The 13576-nt window shown below is 37.8% G+C and overlaps 1 long non-coding RNA gene and 1 pseudogene across 2 annotated transcripts in view; both read left to right on the top strand.

The window, feature by feature from the left end:
• LOC102486963 (uncharacterized) overlaps positions 1–1464 on the top strand; it is a 9979-nt gene extending 8515 nt beyond the window's left edge. For both annotated transcript variants that reach the window (XR_334200.2, XR_003549025.1), the window contains exon 4: positions 1273–1464. This is a non-coding gene — a long non-coding RNA (uncharacterized LOC102486963). The remainder of the gene's footprint in view (positions 1–1272) is intronic.
• Positions 1465–2321: 857 nt separating this feature from the next.
• Positions 2322–13576, top strand: part of LOC102494032 (solute carrier family 25 member 51-like) — a 46162-nt pseudogene continuing 34907 nt past the window's right edge.

Consider the following 13576-nt stretch of genomic DNA (forward strand, 5'->3'; position numbering starts at 1 on the left):
CTTTGGCGACATATATGCGAATCTACAAGAAAGGTGATATTGTAGACATCAAAGGAATGGGTACTGTTCAAAAAGGAGTGCCCCACAAATGTTACCATGGCAAAACTGGAAGAGTCTACAATGTTACTCAGAATGCGGTTGGCATTGTTGTGAACAAACAAGTTAAGGGCAAGATTCTTGCCAAGATAATTAATGTGTGTATTAAGCCTATTAAGCATTCTAAGAGCAGAGATAGCTTCCTAAAACGTGTGAAGGAAAATGACCAGAAAAAGAAGGAAGCCAAAGAAAGATACCTGGGTTCCACTAAAGCATCAGCCTGCTCCACCCAGAGAAGCACACTTTGTGAGAACCAATGGAAAGGAGCCTGAGCTACTGGAGCCTATTCCTTATGAATTCATGGCATGATGGGTGTTAAAAATAAACTAATCTATGGTCTATTAAAGAAAAAGTCTAATTTAAGTATAAGCTTTCAATTACTAAGTATAAAAAATAAGAGATCCAAAAGGAAATGTTAACCCTAATTGCTATAAAATGTTCTTAAGGATTTACTACTAAAAAAGTACCTCTATTAAATTCCAGACAAGAGGGGCTGGCAGATGGCATGATGATTTAGGGCACTGGACTCCCACATGTCTGACCGTGGTTCGAGTCTTGGACCTGGCAGCTTGCTTTCTCACTTTCTATCTCTATCTTTCTGTCCCTCTCTGGTCAAATTAAACATAAATAAATAAATAAAGTTTAATAAAATAATTCTTTACCAAAAAAATTCCAGACAAGAAAAGAATACAAATTATAAAATTACTATGAGGATATGAAAGGGTTAAGAGAAACGTTCATTTAAAAGTGTAATGTATATGATATGTGCACACACTAGTTGGGTGCTGTTGGTTAGCCTCAGTTTCTTCTTCTTATTGGGATAACAATGTAACTTCCATATAGGGTTGTGAGGATTAAATGAGGTAGATCTAGGAAATGAAAGCAGAAGCTTTGATGAAAGCTCTGACCATTACGCTTATTTTGGGCCTTTTTGTGATTAGAACTCTTTTTATCTAACAAAAGAGGCCAATGCAGTAGTGTATGGATGCTCTTGCAAGAGACAGTGGCCTGCAGTACTCAGCTCAACCTTCTCTCACTGATGAAACTAACAACTGCATTTTGCTCTTGACAACAATTATAATAAACTAATGCTTTGAAAATGGTGCTTCTTAATTTTGTAGTATGAAGATTTTTTAAAAAGTTCCTTTCTTCCCTCCCTCCTTTCTTTTTCTCCAGAGCAAGATGGAGTGTGGGGGGGCACCCCCAACAGAGCCCTCATGTTGCAATCTACCCTCATAGTCTGCTCTGGATTGTGGACACATGTGCACCCCGTGTATTATTCAACAAGGTCTCCTGATGGGAACTTGGAACCTTCCCATGTAGGTCAGCTTTGCAGTGTTGTGTCTCTGCTGTGTCATTCTGTGTCCCCATGAGGCTTTTTTTTTTTTTTTTAAAGTGTTAAACATGGGGATTGCAGGTGGTGTGGTTGTTAAGCCACTGGACTCCCATATGGCCAACTGCAGTTTGAGTCCTGGACCTGGTGGCTTTCCTTTTCACTTTTTCTCTCTCTTCCTCTGGTGAGCACACATGCCCTGTAGCAAATTAAAAAAGAAAAAAGATAAATAAAATAAATAGTTCTTAAAAAATAAAATGTAAAATATTAATTTTTTTTCTTTTTGCATTATTCCATCAACCAAGGAAACAAAAACTGGCAAAAGCCCATAAGGATTTAGGAATATTGTAAAGTGAATTAATATAAGAAACTAACGTATCATGCAAAGTCTTCCTCCAGATCAGATTAAATTTGGTTTAAACTCTGTTTTCCGGGCCTGTAACAGACAAAAAATAAAATGTAAAATATTAATTTTTTTTCTTTTTGCATTATTCCATCAACCAAGGAAACAAAAACTGGCAAAAGCCCATAAGGATTTAGGAATATTGTAAAGTGAATTAATATAAGAAACTAAGGTATCATGCAAAGTCTTCCTCCAGATCAGATTAAATTTGGTTTAAACTCTGTTTTCCGGGCCTGTTACAGACAAAGTCTGCTCATGTTTTTTTGAGCTTCCTTCTCTTTCATTCCTCATGTCTCGTTTTACCCACATTAATTGATTAATTAATTAATTAATTTTTGGTGTCTGGGATGAGCTCTACGTCATATCCAGAAACTTATCCTCTTGCTCTCTGTGGGCTCGGACCTAGTTGGCGGCAGTATAGCTAAACACACCAAGGAGGTCGACATCGTTGGTAAATACGGGACCCGCTTTGGTGTATCCCTCTGGAAAATGGTGAAGAAAATTGAAATCAGCCAGCACGCCAAGTACACCTGCTTCTTCTGTGGCAAAACTAAGATGAAGAGATGGGCTGTGGAGATCTGGCACTGTGGTTCCTGCATGAAAACGGTAGCTGGTGTTGCCTGGACCTACACCACCACAGGTGTGCCCTGGACCTACACCACCACATCGGCTGTCACAGTAAAGTCTGCCATCAGAAGACTGAAGGAATTGAAAGACCAGTAGAAGCTCCATAGACATTTGGAATATCACTAGCCTACAATAAATGCATTAATTTATGTAACAAAAAAGAGAAGCTTATCCCCTTAACTGTTTCCCACAAAAAATTAACTCATATACATAATTTTCAGATGACAGCAATTTTCTTGATGATCTGAGTGATTCTGTTGTTTCCCATACAGCCTTAGGCCATCTTGCTGGCTCTGTTCTTCCTTCTTTTACTTCACAAGGTACTACCATGATCCCTTCCATTGATCATGTGCCTCCTGTTAGGAGTAAAATCCTCTCTCCCCTCTGACAGCTTTTGCCATGGGAATGTGTCCCTGATAAATCAGACAGTCTGTCTAATGTTCCCTCACCCATCAGTAAAGTATCTGTGTTTGCGTATCATTGTACAATCCCCAGGCAAGGCTTGGTGTGTGTGTGTTCTTAAGGTTTCCTTGTAATAGGTTTAGTGGCCAATAGACTTAAGAATCTAACAGACTGGGGACTACTACTACAAAAAAAACCAAAACCAAAACCAAAAACAAAAAAACAACTCTGTTATCAACTAACTTTATGGAGTTTAAACTTTAAATCCATGCATTTATTTATAATTTCTTTCTTTTTCTTATTTTGACCAGAAGACACATGTGCTCATCAGAGAGAGGGAAAGTAGAAGGCACCCCTTCCCCCACATTGAGATGGTCATGCTGCAATCCCTTCTCCTTTAACTGGGATTTAAACTGCACGCTTGGTTATGTGGGATCTGGCTGCCTTCACCACCACACCACAGATGGCCCAATTTATTTACAATTGTATTCTTGTCTGCCTTTGATAATTAGTTAACAAAAACCTAAAGTTTAGTTACTTACAAAAAACATGTGTATTTTTTATTTATCCTTACTTAAACTTGAAGCATCTATATTATACCCCAGATCTTAGTGAACAAATTTGGTATACTTTAATATTTTATAGACATTGATCTTTTCTGCTTTTGGCCTTGACTATTCTATATTGAATAATGCTGATATGTCCCTGTGCTTTAGCTCTGGCTCTCTTACAGTACCAATATGGGAACATTATAGACTGTCAGTATCTCTTCCCCACTTAGCTGCCTTCATGTCAATACTGTTTGCTGATGGTATTGGTATTAGGAAGGCAACTGCCCATTTTCTCTTTTCTGTATTGTGTAAGAGAGAATGCTGACATTACATGTAAAAAAAGTTAATACAGAGTCTTTTATGAAGGGATTTTTTTTTTTTCATTAAATAAGACTTGATTTCAGTCTTTTCTAATCAGTAAGGTAAGATATTGGCTCATTGGCTGGTCTTAATCCTTATCATATGACTAGGCACTATTTTGAACTGTAGTGTAGCACTGTTTCTATTCTTTGTTGTCACTAAATTGCCCTCTTCCCTTGTGAAAATGTAGTGAGGTCTTGTGCCCAGGAGAGAAAGGAAATGGCTTCCGGGGACCAACTAACCAGTGACCAATCTTTCCTTCTGGTCACAGAAGACCTATTTTGTTCTTCCTCTATTACATAGAAATACTCACTTTTTCCCTATGAGAGGCAACCAAAGATGCACAGAGGCAGCCCAAGTCCTTGCAAAGTCAGTGCAGTAGCAGCATAAAGTTCAGAGTGTCCAGATGATGCAAGAATCTTCTTTATGATATCTGGATGGGGCTCCTTGTTGTGACCCATGGTTAAAAAGACAAGCTGTTTATCCCTTCCCTTCTCACAGTCAATGGGGAAGCAGGGCCAGATCTCTTCCCCTGTGGGTAGGGAAGTTACTTTGTTATTCTGATTCTGCTCTGGGAGGAATGCCCTTGTCCATGATCCGTGGTCTATCCTCTGGGAGGATCTTCATGTCCTGTCTCCAAGGTCACATTTGAACAGGACATTTGAGAGTATATTCTTAAGGGCCATACAAATGTCACAGCTATTTTCTGCATATACACTCTTATGGTTTGCTTTACTGTTCAAATAGTCTAAGTCTTTTTCAGGCTGGGTAGTTTATATGGCATACAATTCATTTAGAAGCTTAGAAAATTTCTGATGTATTGGTTTCCAGTAAATCCTGCATGACAGTAAACATATTCAAGGTTTTGCCTAGATGTCATTTTCAAATCTCACTTATTTATTTGCTTTTCTGTCTCCATGCCCTTCTTTCTTGACTTAATGATAGCTACCTTGAGGCCAATAGGTTTGGGTGAAAATGCCATGCCTTTACTGTAATCTTTGCAAAAAAGGTGAGTTTTTAAAAAATTTAAATGATTAACTCTCATTGATTGGTCATCATATTATAGAGAATAATGCAATATTGAGATATGTTATCCTCTGAAGGAGAAGTGACCGTGTTGTGCCCATCCCTGGAAGGGGGGGGGGTCCTTTCTCACTTTCCTTTTCTCTGTGTCTCTTTCTGGTGAGCACACATGGCCTTTACTAAGTTTAACTGAATTCCTCTAAAAATCACTAGTTTTAGTTAATCCTGTTGCTTTACTGGTCACATTAAGAAGAAAAGACATTTACTGTTTTATACTAAAATAATCTGTTGAGGGGGACCAGCAGTTAGCGTAATGGCTATGTCGCTGGACTCCCACGTAGTCGACCACGGTTCGAGTCTCAGACCCGGTGGCTTAAACTCACATTGGCCGTGTGTGTGTGTGTGTGTGCGTGCCCAAGATCCTGAGGAGAATGGAGGAGAAAGGATTGCAGCATGGCTATCCCCCCTGGGGGGTGATTTCTTGCTTTCTGTCTCTCTGTCTCTGTCTGTCTGGTGAGTGCACGTGCCCTCCAAAAAAAATTAATAATCTGTTGAGCAATTAGAATAAAATAAATGTTGAAATACAGATTAAGTTGAACATTGCTTGTAATGACAATGTTTTAATATTAAAAAATTCTTGTGCACACTTAAATCTTGTTCTAATCTAAAACTGTTTAGAAACATTTTTTTCTTACCATATAGCACTGAAAATTTATCCTAGGTCTTTTACCAATAGTTATTGTAAACAAATGAAGTTAGTGTTTTGTAGTGTTTCAACACTTACAGTTGGAAGTGTGATGAAGTGGCCCCATCTTTCCTTTTGTTTATAAGATTTTAAAACACAGTTCTGCAAAGTGAACATATTTTCTCTGTATTGTAAAATGTACTCTTTGGGAAATATAAGATAACAGTGGCTTCTGAAATTCAGCTTTTTTTTTTTTTTTTTTAAAGAGAGATTTTTGCAATAGGGGCGTGTGCACTGGCCAGAGAGACAGAGAGACAGAAAGCAAGAAATCACCCCCCAGGGAGGATGGCCATGCTGAAATCCCTTCTCCTCCATTCTCCTCTCGGGATCTTGGGCACGCACGCACACGCGCCTGGCGTGAGATTTAAGCCACTGGGTTCAGGACTTGAACTGTGGTCAATTACGTGGGAGTCCAGCAATATAACCATTATGCCATCTGCTGGTCTCCAACTTGATGTATTAAACAAATACCCACATCTGAACAAGTTACCCATAATTTAGTCATGTAAGTAATAGTCACAAAAACCTATTTGAAAGCTCTCAGATATCAAAAAAGGAAAGAAAGAAATTCAAAGCTTTAAAATGAGGTGGAATAAAGCCAGCAATGCCCTAAGAATCTACCTACTTGTATCACTACGCTCCCCATAGCCAATAAGATAATGAAACTACACTGATATGAGAATAAAATTAATACCAATATAATTCTTCTAAGAGCATACACCAGTAACCTCTGAATTTGAAAGGCATGAGGAAAGAAGGCACCAATAAAATAAGGCCTTCTGAACCTATAAAAAAGAATTTCTGAGTGAAGTCATAATTCCAGTAATCCAAAGTACTTCCTAGAAGTTTGAATGATCCAAAGTAGGATTTAAAAAGATGAAGCTATAATAAAGTGATTGGAAATGAAAGAGAATAGATGATTCTGCCATGAATATCAGTAAACAAGTGACTTACTATTTGAAAATCTTTTTCTTAGAAAAGCCTGATTTAGGGGCCGGTAGGCAGTTTGGTGGTTACAGGGCTGGATTCCTACATGGCTGACTGTGGTTCAAGTTCCAGACCTGGCAGTTTGCTTTTTAACTTTCTGGCTCACTCTCTCTCTGTCTTCCTCTGGTCAAATTAAAAGAGAGATGATAATAACAAATAAAATGAAATAAATAAATCTTAAAAAAAGCCTGATTTACTGTGCTCGTGTTTGCATATACAACAATTGTTAGAACCCAGTTTCAAAAGAAATTCTTATATTCCTGGGATTTAGACTTTCAGCCTATCCTTTAGGCATGGAGTTTATCTGGATACAAATAAATGTCTCAAGAATGGAGGCAATAGGTTTTGGTTTTAAAGCCATACCTTTACCTACTGTTTTATGCCTGTGTAATTTGGTTGTCAACCTGTACAGTTTGGTTACAGATTCCTTTATCAGAAGTCTTGAAACCAAATGGTAGAAGTCCTCCAACTTTGTTCTTTGATCCTTTGCAGTTTTATGTGAATTTTAGAATTTTCTTTGAAATGACTACAGAAAAGCCTGTTGGGATCAGTAATTGAAGCTCGGGAGCAGGAGTTCAGAGAGGTGAACTGGTGAATTAGGGTGGAGTGATTACTAACTAGCTCTCCTGAAACTCTGAACTGGTGGACTAGTCAGAGCTCCAGGGGAATCCACTGGAGAGAGACCACAAAGGGGCTCATAGATGTCTATGCAAGGCCGTGGTCTGTTGCAGAAGTTGCTTCTGTGAGTTTACAGTAGGTATCTGGTTGTGAGTTCTGTTGGTCAGCAGGTAAGACAGATGAGAATAACTGGATGCAAAGAAGAGAGCTGAGAAGAAAACCGAGAACAGCTTGATGCCCACTGTTACCTCTGTTTCTTTCATTGCCTGTAATCGCTACAACCTTCAGAGCATAATGGCTCTGTTTCACGTCACTTTCAAAGTCTTATGCAATTTAACTTTTGGCCCAAGCTAACCCAGGACCAAATCAAAGAAGAGTTTCTAAAATGTAGCTCCAATTTAACCAGATGGACACAAAATAAAATGACTTGACTTCTGCACTCTTTGCATCACCATCTTCACTTAAATAGCCACCAAATCTTGTTGACTTTATATCCTTAGTCTCTCTGGATTATGACTCCTCTTCTTCTTCTTCTTCTTTTTTTTTTTTTTTTAAATGTGATTCTATTAGAATATGTATTGGCCAGAACCCAACAGACACACAAACCAAAGGCCATGAACTTTTCCACTTAACCTCAGTATAAATACAAAAACAATAAGATTTTAAAGCTGTGGTACACTAAATGCTTAAATTACAAAATAATGAAGTGGCATACAAGTAAACTTTAATGGAGTGACAAAAAAAGGTTATGATGAGAGACAGATGAAGCATATTTTAATCTATTTTTGCTCTTCTCTACTTTAATGATGAAGAGTTTGCTAAATCATTGCATGAGAGTCAATTAGCAAAAAGGAACAAACTTTGTGTTGTAATATGATGACTAAAAAGTCATTAAAATGAAAATAATTTAAGTTCAAGAGAATGGAGCCAGGCCACCTCGTGGCCTGGTAATTAAGTGAGCTGAATCCTACATGGTAACAATGCAGCTTGTGTCTGGGCCTGGTGGCTTGAAAAACCATACCAAGCATGTATGGGTGTATGTCCAAAATCCTGAAAAAAGAGATAAATGGAGAAGGGATTGCAGTGTGACCATTCTTCATGGGAGATACTTTCTCACCATCCTGCCCCCTTTCCAGCAAGTACATATGCCCTCTGGCAAAATTAAAAAAAAAAATGAAGTCAGAAGAAACTCTGGTAACAGGATTCATCTTTCCGTTCTGGTTTTTTAAAATGGATCCTGTAAAAGGAAAGAATATTTGAGCTCTATATTTTGAGTAAAACATAGTCTGTTTCCTTGATATACTAAAGAATAAATATTTTGATTTGAAGTTAAAAGTTGATAAAGGGCCAGCTAGTAGCATGGTGGTTGAGATGGCTGGATCCCACACGACCAAGTGTGTAGTCTGATGCCCAGACCTGGCACCTTGGGGAACACACTGGGTGCATGTGCATGTGTGCCCAAAAGTCCAGGAGAGGAGAATGGAGGAGATTGTAACATGGGATTGTAACATGGGCATCCCTGCTGGGGAGTGCTTTCTCTATTTCCACCCAGCACCCCACCCCACCCCCCCAATCTGGCAAGTATAAACTCCTTATTGCAAATTACTTAAAAAAAAAAAGAAAGAAAAAAAGTTGATTAAAAGAGTAAATTCTTCAGCAATGATTTTTAAATCTATTTCCAAAACAAGTTTTTATTTATTCTTTGACCAGTGTGTCATTATCACTGACCCTGTTAATAGATGGTATCTTTTTTTTTTTTTTTTGAGAGTTTAAAGTTTTTTTGGCTATATGGTGTGTGCTCTCGCCAGAAAGACAGAGAAATACAGAGAGACAGAAAACGAGAAATCCCTCCCGGAAAAGGATGGCCATGCCACAATCCCTTCTCCTCCATTCTTCTCTTGGGATCTTGGCCACATACACGTGCCTGATGTGAGTTTAAGCCACAGGGACCGGGACTCGAACTGTGGTCAGTTACATAGGAGTCCAGTAACATAGCCATTACTCCAGCTGCTAGTCCCGATGGTACCTTCTATACTGAAATACCTCTAATGTGCCTTAGAACTGACATTTTCTACCAGGTGACACAATATGCATTATCTGAAGATCACGCAAGTATTTTAATTTTTTAATGTAATGATGCAAAGACAAATGTTAACTTGATATAATTCACAAGTAACTTTTTTCCCCCACATTTACTAATCAACAGATGGTGAATCCAGAGAAACTGTTATAAATCACTATGTGGCATATACTGTATTTATAGTTCAAAAGTTTATTCCAACCCATTTCTTCTTTTATATTCTAAACCATCTTTATTATGTTGTTTGATGAGGTAGAGCCATAGGAACACCAAGGTGCCCAAGGTCAGCCCAACTTTCAGCCAGTTGGGGTTCTCGTTTGGTGGGTCTCACATGTAGAACTTTGACAATGCTGGAGAGCTGCTTGGGAGCCTGGTCCGCCAGCAACCAGGAGAGGAGGCAAAGCAATGTGAGGGCGCCATCTTGCCAGGCTGGGATCCTGACTTCTTCTCTTCCTAAGCATTTCCCTTTCTTAATTCAAGCATTTATGCATTTTATGTCTGGATTATTGTAATAGCCTCCTAACTTGTGGTTTCATTAAGCATGGCTATGTTTGTTGTGACTAAACAACTTCAGGGGGTGCCTTTCCATACCCCAATTAATGGTCCTTTCTAGGGTTGTATAGTATATGACATGCAGATCTCTATGTGGTAGTCCTGTCTCAAGTCAAGCCTCTTTTCTTCCCCCAAGTAACTTGAGTCATTCTTTAAAAAGATAACCTTGCCCTATTATTCTTGTACCTAAAATCCTTTTCGGCCTTATGTGGGCTTCAAGTAAAGTTCAAATGCCTCAGTATAGCATAAATTCCATTCAGTATTAACAAATGAACCTAGGTTCTGGAATCAGATTTTCTAAATTGGAGTTCTATTTTAGTCACTTGCAAAATATATGACCTTGATCAAGTCACTTAATCTCACAGGGTTTCTGCTTCTTTACCTATAAAATTGAGGAAGGGGAGGTAAGAATAGTTCTTTCCTCATTTTTTTCAGTGTGTTTGCAAAGTTTTTTTAAAAATTATTTTTAAAATTTATATAAAACAATTTTATATATTTATGGTTTGGAGTGTGATATTTTGATACGTGTATTCAATGTGTAACTGTAGAGGGCAGCCAGTGTGGACAACATAATGGTGACCTTTAAATACATGCAGAAATGCGGTTCTTTTGGGCTGCTATTTGCAAGGCTAAATAAACAGCATTAACAAATAAATATGCTAGCTGTTTCTGTATCCAAACTGCAAAGCAGTATTGGTTAAAGGAAGCCATATGTGTTAATCAGAAATGGCCCAAGAAGATAAGAAAAAACTTACATGGAACTACATGGCGCCAGAGGTCTTCACATCTTCAGTCAATTAATATCTGAAAACAACTGGTTTTGCATTCCACTCCCCCCACCCCCCCCCATTTTTTTGCCCGCTAGAAGGAAGAATAAACCTGGGAATGGCTAGAGGCTGCAGCTGCCTCTATTAGAGGAGTCTGGACCACCTGATCTCCACTTTTCTCTACTTGTGAGTCTTTGTGTATTTATTTTTATGTTTATTCTCTACACAACTGCCCACACTCAAAACGCTCATTCAGCCATGCAAGTCTGGGCATATAATAATCAAATTAGGGATAATCTGTATCCCCATCACTTCAAACATTTATCATTTGTTTGTGTTAGAAACATTCCAGATCTCCTCTAGCTGTTTTCAAATATACGATAATTGTCAACTATAGTAACCCTACTGAGTTATAGAACACTAGAACTTAATTCTCTTGTCTAATTGTATTTTTTTTTTTACTCATTAACTACTTCCTCTGTTTCCCTCCTGCAAGTCTTTACAGTTTCTAGTATCCTTGTTCTTTTATCAGCTTCTATGAGATCAACCTTTTTGCCTTCCACATATGAATAAGAAATGAGTTATTAGTCTTTCTATGCCTGACTTATATATTTAAAGAATTATTTTATTTATTTATTTTACCACAGAGGGACAAAGTGAGAGAAAGAGAGAGGGTGGGAAAGTGAGAAATCAAGCTGGCAGGTCCAGGAGTCTGAATCACAATTGGCCACGTGGGAGTCCAGTGCCTTTAACCACTAAACCATCTGCCGGCCCTGGATTTAATTATTTTTAATGACTGACTAATAATGTTCCACTGTGTGTGTGTATATATGTGTGTGTGTATCATACATACAACATATAGGTATGTGTGTGTGTGTATATATATGTGTGTGTGTGTGTGTGTGTGTGTGTGTGTGTATATAAAATATTGAAAAACTCATTTATCCATCTATTGACACCTAGGCTGATTCCATATTTTGGTTATTGTGAATAATACTGCAATAAACACTCCTCATTAATATTTGCCAAGGTTTAATGAGATATAAAGCATTATTATAGTGACTGGCACATGGTAAACCTTTAATAGTAAATATTGAGATAATATTGCTATTATTTCCCATATAGTACAATCTCTTACCATTGTTCATCTGCATTCCAACTCTGTTTCAGCTAAACTGAATTTTTTTCAGTAGTTCTGTACATTGTGATTCATCTGCATTTATATGTATACTCCTGCTTGAAATACCTCATCCTCTAGGACTCAGTGACTGATTGTTACTGCCTCCTGAAAGACTCTCGTGATTCCTTCAGCCTTAGTTAGTGGCTGCTGTTGCCTTGAGCTGTCATTCACTTGCTTGATTCTGTCACGATTAATTCTATTTTTCTATTACCTGCCTAAACCTCCCACTGTATAAATGTTAGTCAGTATTCTCTATAGAAAGAATATATGTATATATATATAATAGGATATATATAGACATATATAAAAGGGGAGATTTATTCTGGAGATTGGCTCATGTGATTTTAGAGTCTGAGTCCCACAATAAACCATCTACAAGCTGGAGAAGCAGGAAAGCTAGTCATATGGTTGAGTCTAAGATCAAAGGTCTAAGTACTGGTCATCTACTGGTCCTAGAGTCCAAAGGCCTGAGAACCAGGATCTCTAATGTCCAAAGGTAAGAGATGGCAGTGTCCTAATTCAAAGAGAGCAGATTTGTCCTTTCTCTGCTTTTTAATTTTTTCTAGGCCCTCAATGTATTGGATGACCCTTGTCTACACTGGTAAGAGCATCTTCCTTACTTAGCATATTGATTCAAATGCTAACTTCCTCTGAGAACACCTTTACAGACATACTTAAGAAGAATATTTTACCAGCCACCTGGTTATTCCCCATCTCAGTTAAGTTGACACATAAAATTAACCATCACAGAAATTACAAATGAACTCTCTTCTCTACTAGATCTTAAACTCTAGACCATGTTTTCCTCGAGAGTTGGAACTCTTATTTTTATCCTAAGTGCCAAACATAGCACAGACTAAGTTCTCAAGCATGTTAGCACATTCTTAAAAATGATGACATATCATGAGGAATCTAGTAGGCACTGATATACTTACTGAGAAATATAAAGATAATGCATAATATAATGAATTCTAGAGTTCTGAAGTTTAATTATTTGGTAGATTTTGAAGTATTATTTTCATTAACAGTGGACATTTTTCGAATAGAGTGACTAAGGACTTTTTTGTCAACATATTGTTTCCTGGAATTTGTTCAGTATCCATTACTTTAAGATGTCTTATAAAAACATTGAATAATCATTAAAAGCTCTTTAAGGATATTCTGTTTGTCAGTGGTCAGTTTTAATACAGCCACACGTTGTTTAACAACAGGGAGAAGTTCTGAGAAATGCATTGTTAGGTGAATTTCATTATTGTGTGCATATTATAGATCACTCACACAAATGTAGATGGTATAGCCTTCTACACATGTTGGCTACGTGGTAGAGCCAATCATAATCTTATGAGACCACTGTCATATATGCAGTCCATCACTGACCAAAATGTTATTATGATTATACTTAAAAATATAAAGTTGCTCTCTTTGGAAAATTCTGAATCAAAATTTTATTAGCTATCTGTTAATTACTTAATGTTTGTATGGGTTCAGTTGTTGTTATTATTATTTTTTAAATTTTTGCTGTAGGGCACATGTGCTCTCTGGTGAGACAGATACAGTGAGAGAAAAAGAGAGATATTACCCCCTAAAAGTGGATGGGCCACACCATAATCCCTTCTCTTCCATTCTCCTCCCAGGATCTTGGGCATACATGTACACGGGCCTGGTGTGATTTTTAAGCCACCAGGTCCAGGACTTGAACCATGATTGGTCAGTACTTTGATTATCACACCACTGGATGGCCCCTGAGTTCAATTATTATAACAGTATAACTTGTCTTAGTTGGTAGTTTATATTTGAGGTTTCTGATAGTGGAGGTGTTTTGTTTTCTTGAGAGAATGAAAGGGGGGTAGGG

The sequence above is a fragment of the Tupaia chinensis genome, unplaced genomic scaffold (genome assembly GCF_000334495.1).
Source record: "Tupaia chinensis unplaced genomic scaffold, TupChi_1.0 Scaffold000164_1, whole genome shotgun sequence".
Classification (NCBI taxonomy): domain Eukaryota; kingdom Metazoa; phylum Chordata; class Mammalia; order Scandentia; family Tupaiidae; genus Tupaia; species Tupaia belangeri.